Here is an 11,811-nt window from a genome sequence, read left to right on the forward strand (position 1 = left end):
ATATTTTTTGAGTACCTATTATGTTCCAGGCACTATGTTAGATGATGGGAATAGAATAGTGAATGAGAGAGAGGGGGAAGAGAGACCTCTACCCCAGGTGATGAGGTTGTAATCTGATTCATAAATTTAGAAGGAGGAATCAAGCATGTACAACTCAATACCTTCTTCTATTTGGGATCAGGTTACTGTAGAGACCATGTTTTGTGATCTACCTTTTGTCATGAGGTAATAGGGGTTTTACCTAGAAAGAGACACCTGAAGTTGCTTACCTAATGCCTGGGTAAGTAAGATTCCTAATTCAAGAATGAATATTAGCATGCCCACTTGGTGTCATGCCTAAGATTCCTTTTTCTCCAATCATTTTCATCACCAGGAAAGTTAACACTTTATCTCCCTGACTCCTAAGTCTGTCCCTTACTTGGTGTAAACTTGGGTGAATACGGTATAGCCTATTGTTCCTAGGCTACAAACCTGCTACTATACTGAATACAGTATGTTATTTGTATAGTATGTTACTGCACTGAATACTGTAGGCAATTGTAACAGAAGTATTTGTGCATCTAAATATAGCTAAATATAGAAAAGGTACAGTAAAAATAAGGTAGTAATACTGATTCCTCAAAACACCAAGATCTGCCACTAACTAGCAGGATGACCTGTGGAAAATTACTTAACCTCTGAGTTTCTTTTTGGAAAATAAGGTTAGGAAGTGAGTCCTAAAATCCTGGGCTGCTCAAATATTCTGTGATTTTATGACAGTTTTTAACAGGAACTTTTTAAAATTTTAAATGATTTAAATTATTTTTCACTATTGAGAGTTCAGAAAATGTTCAGCTCTATAACTTGTTATTGGTTATGCTTAGGATTGTGGTCAAATTTGGGAAAATATTTATCAAGTTTATTTCACCTACAAACTGTTATATATATATACTTGCTTTTTTATTGTATTGCCACAGGCTCTGCCTACAAACAGAAATTCTGACAAATTTCATTTTACATACCTTTTCATAAATTCCTTGTGATTTCCTACATAAATAATCAGGTCATTTTGGTATAAAGAAAAGTATTTCCTTTCCTTGCAACCAGTATTCCTTTGCAGACATCCTTGCCTCATTTCCTATCTTAAAAGAAAGCATTTGTTTTATCATGATTGAGTATGATTTTACAAAGATATTTTGTAGATGTAATTTATCAGCTTGAGGAAGCTTTCTTGTGTTCCTAGTTTGCAGAGAGTCTATCACTGATGTATATTCAATTTAGTCAAATGTTTTCTCTGCATCTAGGGAGATCAATATATGGTTTTCATTGTATATAGTATTGGTAAATGGACATGGTGAATTATGTTGATTGATTTTTTAAAAATTGAACCAACTATATTCCTGGGATAAACCTCACTTTATCATGATGATATAACAGGATTTGGCTTGCTAATATTTTGTTAAAGATTTTCTTGATGTACATGAGAGATACGGATCTGTGGTTTTGGTATCAGAGTAATGATGGCTTCATAAAATGTATTGGAAGTGTTCCCACATCTATGTTCTGAAATATTTTGTGTAAAATTTGTATTGTTTCTTCCTTAAAAGTTTAATAAAATTCATCAATAAGAATGTTTTAAAATATAAATTCAGTTTATTTAAAAGGTATAGGGCTTTTCAGATTATCATCTTTTCTGGAGCGAGCTCTGGAATTTTGTGCCTTCTAGTTTATCCATTTCATCTAAAGTGTCAAAATTTATTTATATGAAGTGGTAGAAATGTAGAAGGGGGATAATAGTTTTTCATTATTCTCATAAATTTTGTAGGATCCATACAAATGACTTCTCTTTCATTCCTGATATTGGTAATTTATAATTTCTGTCTTCTCTGGCTTGAGAGTTTTTTCTTTCTTCCTTTTCAATACAGTCATGCATTGCTTAATGTTGGGGATATGTTCTGAGAAGCATGCTATTAGGCAATTTTGTCACTGCATGAACATCAGAGAGTGTGAACATCACACAAACCTAGATGGTACAGACTACTATACACCTAGGCTATGTGGTATAGCCTATTGTTCCTAGGCTACAAATCTGTTACTGTACTGAATACAGTATATTACTATACAGTACGTTATGGTACTGAATACTGTAGGCAATTGTAACACTGTAGTATTTGTGTGTCTAAACATAGCTACATGTGGAAAAGGTACAGCAAAAATAAGGTAAAAAGGATTAAAAAGTGATATATCTGTATAGGGCACTTGCCATGAATGGAGCTTGCAGGACTGGAAGTTGCTCTGGAGGAGTGAGTGAGAGTAGTGAGTGAATGTGATGGCCTGGGACATTACTGTACACTACCACAGATTTTATAAACGTTGTACACTTATGCTACACTAAATTTATTTTTTAAATTTCTTCAATAATAAATTAACTTATTGTAAACTTTTGATTTTATAAACTTTTTAATTTTTAAAAATTTTTTGGCTCTTTTGTAATATCATTTAGCTTAAAACACAAACACGTACAGATGTCCACAAGCATTTTCTTTCTTTATATCCCTATTCTGTAAGCTTTTCTCTATTTTTTTTTTTATTATTATACTTTAAGTTCTAGGGTACATGTACAAAACATGCAGGTTTGTTACATATGTATACATGTGCCATGTTGGTGTGCTGCACCCATTAACTCGTTATTTACATTAGGTACATCTCCTAATGCTATCCTTCCCCCCTCCCCCCTCACCACAATAGGCCCCGGTGTGTGATGTTCCCCTTCCTGTGTCCAAGTGATCTCATTGTTCAACTCTCACCTATGAGTGAGAACATGTGGTGTTTGGTTTACTGTTTTTGTGATAATTGGTTGAGAATTATGGTTTCCAGCTGCATCCATGTCCCTACAAAGGACATGAACAAACTCATCCTTTTTTATGGTTGCATAGTATTCCATGGTGTATATGTGCCACATTTTCTTAATCCAGTCTGTCACTTATGGATATTTGGGTTGATTCCAAGTCTTTGCTGTTGTGAATAGTACCACAATAAACATACGTGTGCATGTGTCTTCATAGCAGCATGATTTATAACCCTTTGGGTATATACCCAGTAATGGGATGGCTGGGTCAAATGGTATTTCTAGTTTTAGATCCTTGAGGAATTGTCCAACTGTTTTACACAATGGTTGAACTAGTTTACAGTCCCACCAACAGTGTAAAAGTGTTCCTATTTCTCTACATCCTCTCTAGCACCTGTTATTTCCTGACTTTTTAGAGATTGCCATTCTAACTGGTGTGAGATGGTATCTTACTGTGGTTTTGATTTGCATTTCTCTGATGGCGAGTGGTGATGAGCATTTTTTCATTGTCTGTTGGCTGTATTAATGTCTTCTTTTGAGAAATATCTGTTCATATCCTTTGCCCACTTTTTGACAGGGTTGTTTGTTTTTTTCTTGTAAATTTGTTTGGGTTCTTTGTAGGTTCTGGATATTCACCCTTTGTCAGATGAGTAGATTGCAAAAATTTTCTCCCTGCAAAAATTTTCTCCCATTCTGTAAGTTGCCTGTTCACTCTGATGGTAGTTTCTTTTGCTGTGCAGAAGTGCTTTAGTTTAATTAGATACCATTTGTCAATTTTGGCTTTTGTTGCCATTGCTTTTGATGTTTTAGTGATGAAATCCTTGTCCATGCTTATGTCCTGAATGGTATTACCTAGATTTTCTTCTAGGGTTTTTATGGTATTAGCTCTAACATTTAAGTCTCTAATCCATCTTGAATTAATTTTTGTATAAGGAGTAAGGAAAGGATCCAGTTTCAGCTTTCTACTTATGGCTAGTCAATTTTCCCAGCACCCTTTATTAAATAGGGAATCCTTTCCCCATTTCGTGTTTTTGTCAGGTTTGTCAAAGATCAGATGGCTGTAGATGTGTGGTATTATTTCTGAGGGCTCTGTTCTGTTCCATTGGTCTATATCTCTGTTTTGGTACCAGTACCATGCTGTTGGTTACTGTAGCCTTGTAGCATAGTTTGAAGTCAGGTAATGTGAAGCCTACAGCTTTGTTCTTTTGACTTAGGATTGTCTTGGCAATGCAGGCTCTTTTTTTGGTTCCATATGAACTTTAAAGTCGCTTTTTTCCAATTCTGAGAAGAAAGTCATTGGTAGATTAAAGGGGATGGCATTGAATCTACAAATTACCTTGGGCAATATGGCCATTTTCATGATATTGATTCTTCCTATCCATGAGTATGGTATGTTTTTCCATTTGTTTGTGTCCTCTTTTATTTCACTGAGCAGTGGTTTGTAGTTCTCCTTTAAGAGGTCCTTCACATCCTTTGTAAGTTGAATTTCTAGGTACTTTATTCTCTTTGAAGCAATTGTGAATGGGAGTTCATTCATAATTTGGCTCTCTGTCTGTTATTGGTGTATAAGAATCCCTGTGATTTTTGCACATTGATTTTGTATCCAGACACTTTGCTGAAGTTGTTTAGCAGCTTAAGGAGATTTTGGACTGAGATGATGGGGTTTTCTAAATATACAATCATGTCATCTGCAAACAAGGACAATTTGACTTCTTATTTTCCTAATTGAATGCCCTTTCTTTCCTTCTCTTGCCTGATCGCCCTAGCCAGAACTTCCAACAGTATGTTGAATAGGAGTGGTGAGAGAGGGCATCCCTGTATTGTGCTAGTTTTCAAAGGGAGTGATTCCAGTTTTTGCCCATTCAGTATGATATTGGCTGTGGGTCTGTAATAAATAGCTCTTATTTTGAGATATAATCCATGAATATTGAATTTATTGAGAGTATTTAGCATGAAGGGCTCTTGAATTTTGTCAAAGGCGTTTCTGCATCTGTTGAGATAATCACGTGGTTTTTGTCTTTGGTTCTGTTTATATGCTGGATTATGTTTATTGATTTGCATATGCTGAACCAGCCTTGCATCCCAGGGATGAAGTCCACTTAATTATGGTGGATAAGCTTTTTGATGTGCTGCTGGATCCGGTTTGCCAGTATTTTATTGAGGATTTTTGCATCAATGTTCATCAGGGATATTGGTTTAAAATTCTCTTTTTTTGTTGTGTCTCTGCCAGGCTTTGGTATCAGGATGATGTTGGCCTCATAAAATGAGTTAGGGAGGAGTCCCTCTTTTTCTATTGATTGGAATAATTTCAGAAGGAATAGTACCAGCTCCTCCTTGTACCTCTGGTAGAATTCGCCTGTGAATCCATCTGGTCCTGGACTTTTTTTGGTTGGTAGGTTATTAATTATTGCCTCAATTTTAGAGCCTGCTATTGGTGTATTTGGGGATTCAACTTCTTCCTGGTTTAGTCTTGGGAGAGTGTTTGTGTCCAGAAATTTATCCATTTCTTCTAGGTTTTCTAGTTTATTTGCATAGAGGTGTTTATAGTATTCTCTGATGGTAGTTTGTATTTCTGTGGGGTCTGTGGTGATATCCCCTTTATCATTTTTTATTGTGTCTATTTGATTCTTCTCTCTTTTCTTCTTTATTAGTCTTGATAGTGGTCTATCCATTTTGTTGATCTTTTCAAAAAACCAACTCCTGGATTCATTGATTTTTTTGAAGGTTTTTTTGTGTCTCTATCTCTTTCAGTTCTGCTCTGATCTTAATTATTTCTTGCCTTCTGCTAGCTTTTGAATGTGTTTGCTCTTGCTTCTCTAGTCCTTTTAATTGTGATATTAGGGTATCAATTTTAGATCTTTCTTGCTTTCTCTTGTGGGCATTTACTGCTATAAATTTCCCTAAACACACTGCTTTAAATGTATCCCAGAGATTCTGGTATGTTGTATCTTTGTTCTCATTGGTTTCAAAGAACATCTTTATTTCTGCCTTCATTTCGTTATGTACCCAGTAGTCATTCAGGAGCAGGTTGTTCAGTTTCCATGTAGTTGAGCAGTTTTGACTGAGTTTCTTAGTCCTGAGTTCTAGTTTGATTTCACTGTGGTCTGAGGGACAGTTTGTTATAATTTCTGTTCTGGTGAGGAGTGCTTTACTTCCAACTATGTGGTCAATTTTGGAATAAGTATAATGTGGTGCAGAAGAATGTATATTCTGTTTATTTGGGGTGGAGAGTTCCATAGATGTCTATTAGGTTTGCTTGTTGCAGTATTGAGTTCATTACTGCATATGCTTGTTAACTTTCTGTCTCGTTGATCTGTCTAATGTTGACAGTGGGGTGTTAAAGTCTCCCATTGTTATTGTATAGAAGTCTAAGTCTCTTTGTAAGTCTCTAAGGACTTGCTTTATTAACCTGAGTGTTCCTGTATTGGGTGCATATATATTTAGGATAGTTAGCTCTTCTTGTTGAATTGAATCCTTTACATATTGATCCCTTTAACATAATGATGTTATGGCCTTCTTTGTCTCTTTTGATATTTGTTGGTTTAAAGTCTGTTTTATCAGAGACTAGGATTGCAACCCCTGGCTTTTTGTTTTGTTTTGTTTTCTATTTGCTTGGTAGATCTTCCTCCATCCCTTTATTTTGAGTCTATGTGTGTCTCTGCACGTGAGATGTGTCTCTTGAATACAGCAAACTGCTGGGTCTTGACTCTTTATCCAATTCGCCAATCTGTGTCTTTTAATTGGACCATTTAGTCCATTTACATTTAAGGTTAATATTGCTATGTGTGAAATTGATTCTATGATATTAGTTGGTTATTTTGCTCATTAGTTGATGCAATTTCTTCCTAGCATTGATGGTCTTTACATTTTGGCATGTTTTTGCAATGGTTGGTACCAGTTGTTCCTTTCCATGTTTAGTGCTTCCTTCAGGATCTCTTGTAGGGCAGGCCTGGTGGTGACAAAATCTCTAAGCATTTGCTTGTCTGTAAAGGATTTTATTTCTCCTTTACTTATGAAGTCTAGTTTGGCTGGATATGAAATTCTAGGTTGAAAATTATTTTCTTTAAGAATGTTGAAAATTGGCCCCCACTCTCTGCTGGCTTGTAGAGTTTCTGGAGAGAGATCCACTGTTAGTCTGATGGGCTTCCCTTTGTGGATAACCAGACCTTTCTCTCTGGCTGCCTTTAACATTTTTCCTTCATTTCAACTTTGGTGAATCTGACAATTATGTGTCTTAGAATTGCTCTTCTCAAGGAGTATCTTTGTGGTGTTCCCTGTATTTCCTGAATTTGAAAGTTGGCCTGCCTTACTAGGTTGGGGAAGTTCTCCTGGATAATATCCTGCAGAGTGTTTTCCAACTTGGTTCTAGTCTCCCTGTCACTTTCAGGCACACCAATCAGATGTAGATTTGGTCTTATCACATAATCCCATATTTCTTGGAGGCTTTGTTCATTTCTTTTTATTCTTTTTTCTCTAAACTTCTCTTCTTGCTTCATTTCATTCATTTGATCTTCAATGACTGATACTCTTTCTTCCAGTTGATTGAGTCAGTTACTGAAGCTTGTGCATTTGTCACGTAGTTCTCATGTCATGGTTTTCGTCTCTATCAGTTCGCTTATGGACTTCTCTGCATTGGTTATTCTAGTTATCCATTCTTCCATTCTTTTTCAAGATTTTTAGTTTCTTTGCACTGGTTATGTAGTTCCTCCTTTAGCTCTGAGAAGTTGGATTGACTGAAGCCTTCTTCTCTCAACTCGTCAAAGTCATTCTCCGTCCAGCTTTGATCCGTTGCTGGTGATGAGCTGCGTTCCTTTGGAGGGGGAGATGTGCTCTGACTTTTTGAATTTCCAGCTTTTCTGCCCTGCTTTTTCCCCATCTTTGTGGTTTTATCTGCCTTTGGTCTTTGATGATGGTGACGTACTGATGGGGTTTTGGTGTGGGTGTCCTTTCTGTTTGTTAGTTTTCCTTCTAACAGTCAGGACCCTCAGCTGCAGGTCTTTTGGAGTTTGCTTGGGGTCCACTCCAGACCTGTTTGCCTGGGTATCAGCAGCAGAGGCTGCACAAGCTAGAATATTGCTGAACAGCAAGTGTTGCTGTCTGATTCTTGCTCTGGAAGCTTCGTCTCAGAGGTGTACCCAGCTGTGTGGTGTGAGGTGTCAGTCTGCACCTAGTGAGGGATATCTCCCAGTTAGGCACTCAGGGGTCAGGGACCCACTTGAGTAGGCAGTCTGTCCATTCTTAGATCTCAACCTCTGTGCTGGGAGATCCACTGCTCTCTTCAAAGCTGTCAGATAGGGACATTTACATCTGCAGAGGTTTCTGCTGCTTTTTGTTTAGCTATGCCCTGTCCCCAGAGGTGGAGACTGCAGAGGCAGGCAGGCCTCCTTGAGCTGCAGTGGGCTCCACCCAGTTCGAGCTTCCAAGCAACTTTGTTTACCTTCTTAAGCCTCAGCAATGGCAGGCGCCCCTCCCCCAGCCTCACTGCCACCTTGCAGTTAGATCTCAGACTGCTGTGCTAGCAATGAGGGAGGCTCTGTGGGTGTGGGACCCTCCAGGCCAGACCTGGGATATAATCTCCTGGTGTGCTGTTTGCTAAGACCCTTGGTAAAGCACAGTATTAGGGTGGGAGTTACCTGATTTTCCAGGTGTTGTGTGTCTCAGTTTCCCTTGGGTAGAAAAAGGAATTCCCTTCCCCCTTGTGCTTCCCAGGTGAGGTGATGCTTCGCCCTGCTTCAGTTCTCACTGGTTGGCTGCACTGCTGACCAGCACCAACTATCTGACATGCCCCAGCGAGATGAACCCAGTACCTCAGTTGAAAATGCAGAAATCACCCATCTTCTGTGTTGCTCATGCTGGGAGCTGGAGGCTGGAGCTGTTCCTATTCGACCATCTTGGGTGCCCCCCCGCTTTTCTCTATTTTTTAAATTTTTATTTTTTTGTTTATTTTTACTTTTTAAACATTTTTGCTAAAAACGAAGACAAAAACACATTATTTTAACCCTATGTAGGTTCATGATTATCAAGATGTCAGTAGGCAATGGAAATTTTTCAGCTCCATTGTAATCTTATGGGATCACTATCATATATGTGATCTGTCATTGACCAAAATGTCTTTATTCAGCACATGACTGCATTTTAAAGATAATACTCCACTGTCTTTTAGTTTGCATAGTTACTGACAGGAAGTCTGCTGTCATTCTCATTTTGTTTCACTGTGTGGAGTGAGTCCTATTTTGGCTGCCTTTAAGGTGCTCTCTTTATTTTTGGTTTACAGCAATTTGAGTAAGATGTGTTTAGTTTTATTTTCCTTTGTATGTGTCATCCATGGATTTCCCTTTGTATGTATCATCCATGGATTTCTTTGGGATTCTTGGATCTGTGGTTTGTTTTCTTTCATTAATTTGAGAAAATTCTTCTCTAGAACTAATAAGTGAGTTTAGCAAAGTTAAGACACAATGTTGAAAAGGAAGAGTAAAGTTGGAGGAATCATACTTCCTGGTTTTAAGATATATACAAACCTACAGTAATAAAGCAGTGTATTAGAGGAAGAATAGACATATAGATCAATTGAACATAACGGAGTGTCCAGATACTAAATCAGAATCTGCATTTTAACAAGATTCCCAGGTAATTCCTATTTACATTTCTATTCTGAGGAGCACTAGGATAGAACAAGAAGAATCAATGGTGTTAATAATGATAAAAATGATCTTATATTAGCTTACATCTCTTAAAATAACCCCACCATTCTCTACCTCCTCGTCCCAAACTTAGGTATTATTATAGATTATTCTCTTTCCTTCACCGCTGCCTCCAATATCACATCACTGGCAAGTCCTGTTGCTTCATACCACCCAAATAAGTCTCAATTCATCCATGTTCCTCTCCCACGGCCACTTTATTGTAAGCTGCCATTTTCTCTTCCCTGAACTACCATGACCTCTTAATGTCCTTACTTCCTCTCTTCTCCCATAGACAATTTATGAAATTTTCAGAGTGATCTTAATGGAGTTTATGCTCTAGGAAGGAAGACAGAAAGTAAACACATAAGTAAATACATTAAAATAATTATTAATTATGATAAATGAGATGAAGGAAATCAACACAATGATGTTATAAGCAGAGATGAAGCCATGAGTCTCCTGTAGATGGTAAGTATCTTAATCTGCTCAGGCCATCATAACAAAGCACCATAGAGTCATGGCTTAAACAGCAGATGTCTATTTTCTGCAGGATAGAAGTCCAAGATCAAGGTGCTATCAGGGTAGGTGTCTAGTGAGGCCTCTTTTCTTGGTTTGTAGATGGCCACCTTCTTGCTGTGCTCACACGTGGCCTTACGTCTGTGCTTGTGTGGGAAGGGAGGGAAGGAGGGGAAGAGATTTCTCTGATGTCTTCTCCTCCTCCTCCTCCTCTTCTTCTTCCTCTGCCTCCTCCTCTTTCTCCTTCTTCCCCTTCCCCTTCTTTTTCCTCCTCCTCCTCCTTTTTCCTTCCTTCCTTCTTTCCCTCCTTCCTTCCTTCCTTTTTTCTTTCCTTTTCTCTTTTCTTTCTTTTCTTGTCTTTCTTTCTTTCTTCTTTCTCTTTCTCTCTTTCTTTCTTTCTTTCTTTCTTTCTTTCTTTCTTTCTTTCTTTCTTTCTTTCTTTCTCTTTCTTTCTCTTCTCTTTCTCTTTCTGTTTCTCTTTCTCTTTCTCTTTCTCTTTCTTCTTCTTTTCTTACTCTGTCTCCCAGGATGCAGTGTTGTGAACACACTTCACTGCAATCTCACCTTCATAGACTCGAGGAATCCTCCTACTTTATTCTCCCGAGTAGCTGGGACTATAGGCATGCTTCACCATGTATGCCTAATTTCTTGATTTTTTGATAGAGATGAGGTCTTACCATGTTCATCCCAGGCTGTTCTCAAACTCCTGGGTTCGAGCAATCCTTGCACCTTGGCCTTTCAAAGTGCTAGGATTACAGGCTTCAGCCACCACACCTGGCCTCTTCATCTTCTTATAAGAAACACCACTCCTATTGGATTGGGGCCCCGCCCTTATGACCTCATTCAACTTTAATTATCTTCCTGAAGACCCTACCTCCAAATGCCGTCACATTAACGGTTAGAACCTCAACATAAGAGTTGGGAGTGGGTGGTGGGGAGATACAAGTCAGTGTCTAACAAGAAGGTTGGGAAAGCCCCTCTGTCGAGATGGCATCTGAGGTTTGAGGTGGAAACCTTCATGTAAAGAACTAGAAAAAGAGAAACACAGGCAGAGGGAACCCATGGACCAGAGGCAACTTTAAGTACTGGAGTTTTGGGTTATCAGGAAAAAAAAAAAAAAAAAGAAAAAAACAAACAATAAAAAAATTGTAAGTTAGTCCAGCTATTTTTAGCTTGATCAGAGGTGAGACTTTAATGTCAGACTTATCCTCTTCAGATTTCTACTCAAACACTGCTCCACTAGCATTTGAAAGTGGCATTCAGACAAGGTCAGAAAGAATACAAAGAGACTAATTACTAACAGGTTGGAATTGCAGCTTTACTTCCAATCCAAAGCTAACACTTCTCACTGAAACCAGTTTGTTTAAAAGCTGCCTGTGCAAGGATGAATTCTTGAGAAGTCTCATCAAGTATTTAGTGGATATATGTCTGCTCCATTGATGGTGATTTGAAAGCATTATCCAATTATAATGAAGAAAACATTTCTCAGAATGTTCTAAAGGTCTCATTGCCTGATGTACAAGGAGATTCTTACTCTCAGTCTTTCTTTCTAAGTCAACTGAAAAATATTTGACATCACGTGTCAGCAAAGTCCTCTTAGGGGTTGCCAATTGCTTTCTGCGGCAGCTTTCCGCTGTTTACCCAAGCAACAAGACCGGCAGATTATTGTTTGAGACATGCTCCAAGGCAGGAGTGGGGAATGTGAAACATTGAAATCCTTCCACTTGTATTCAACCACACCCCGTTTTCATTACCTCCAAGTAGGGAGGTGAACAGATAACTACT

This window comes from Chlorocebus sabaeus, chromosome 4, assembly GCF_047675955.1.
Source record: "Chlorocebus sabaeus isolate Y175 chromosome 4, mChlSab1.0.hap1, whole genome shotgun sequence".
NCBI lineage: Eukaryota > Metazoa > Chordata > Mammalia > Primates > Cercopithecidae > Chlorocebus > Chlorocebus sabaeus.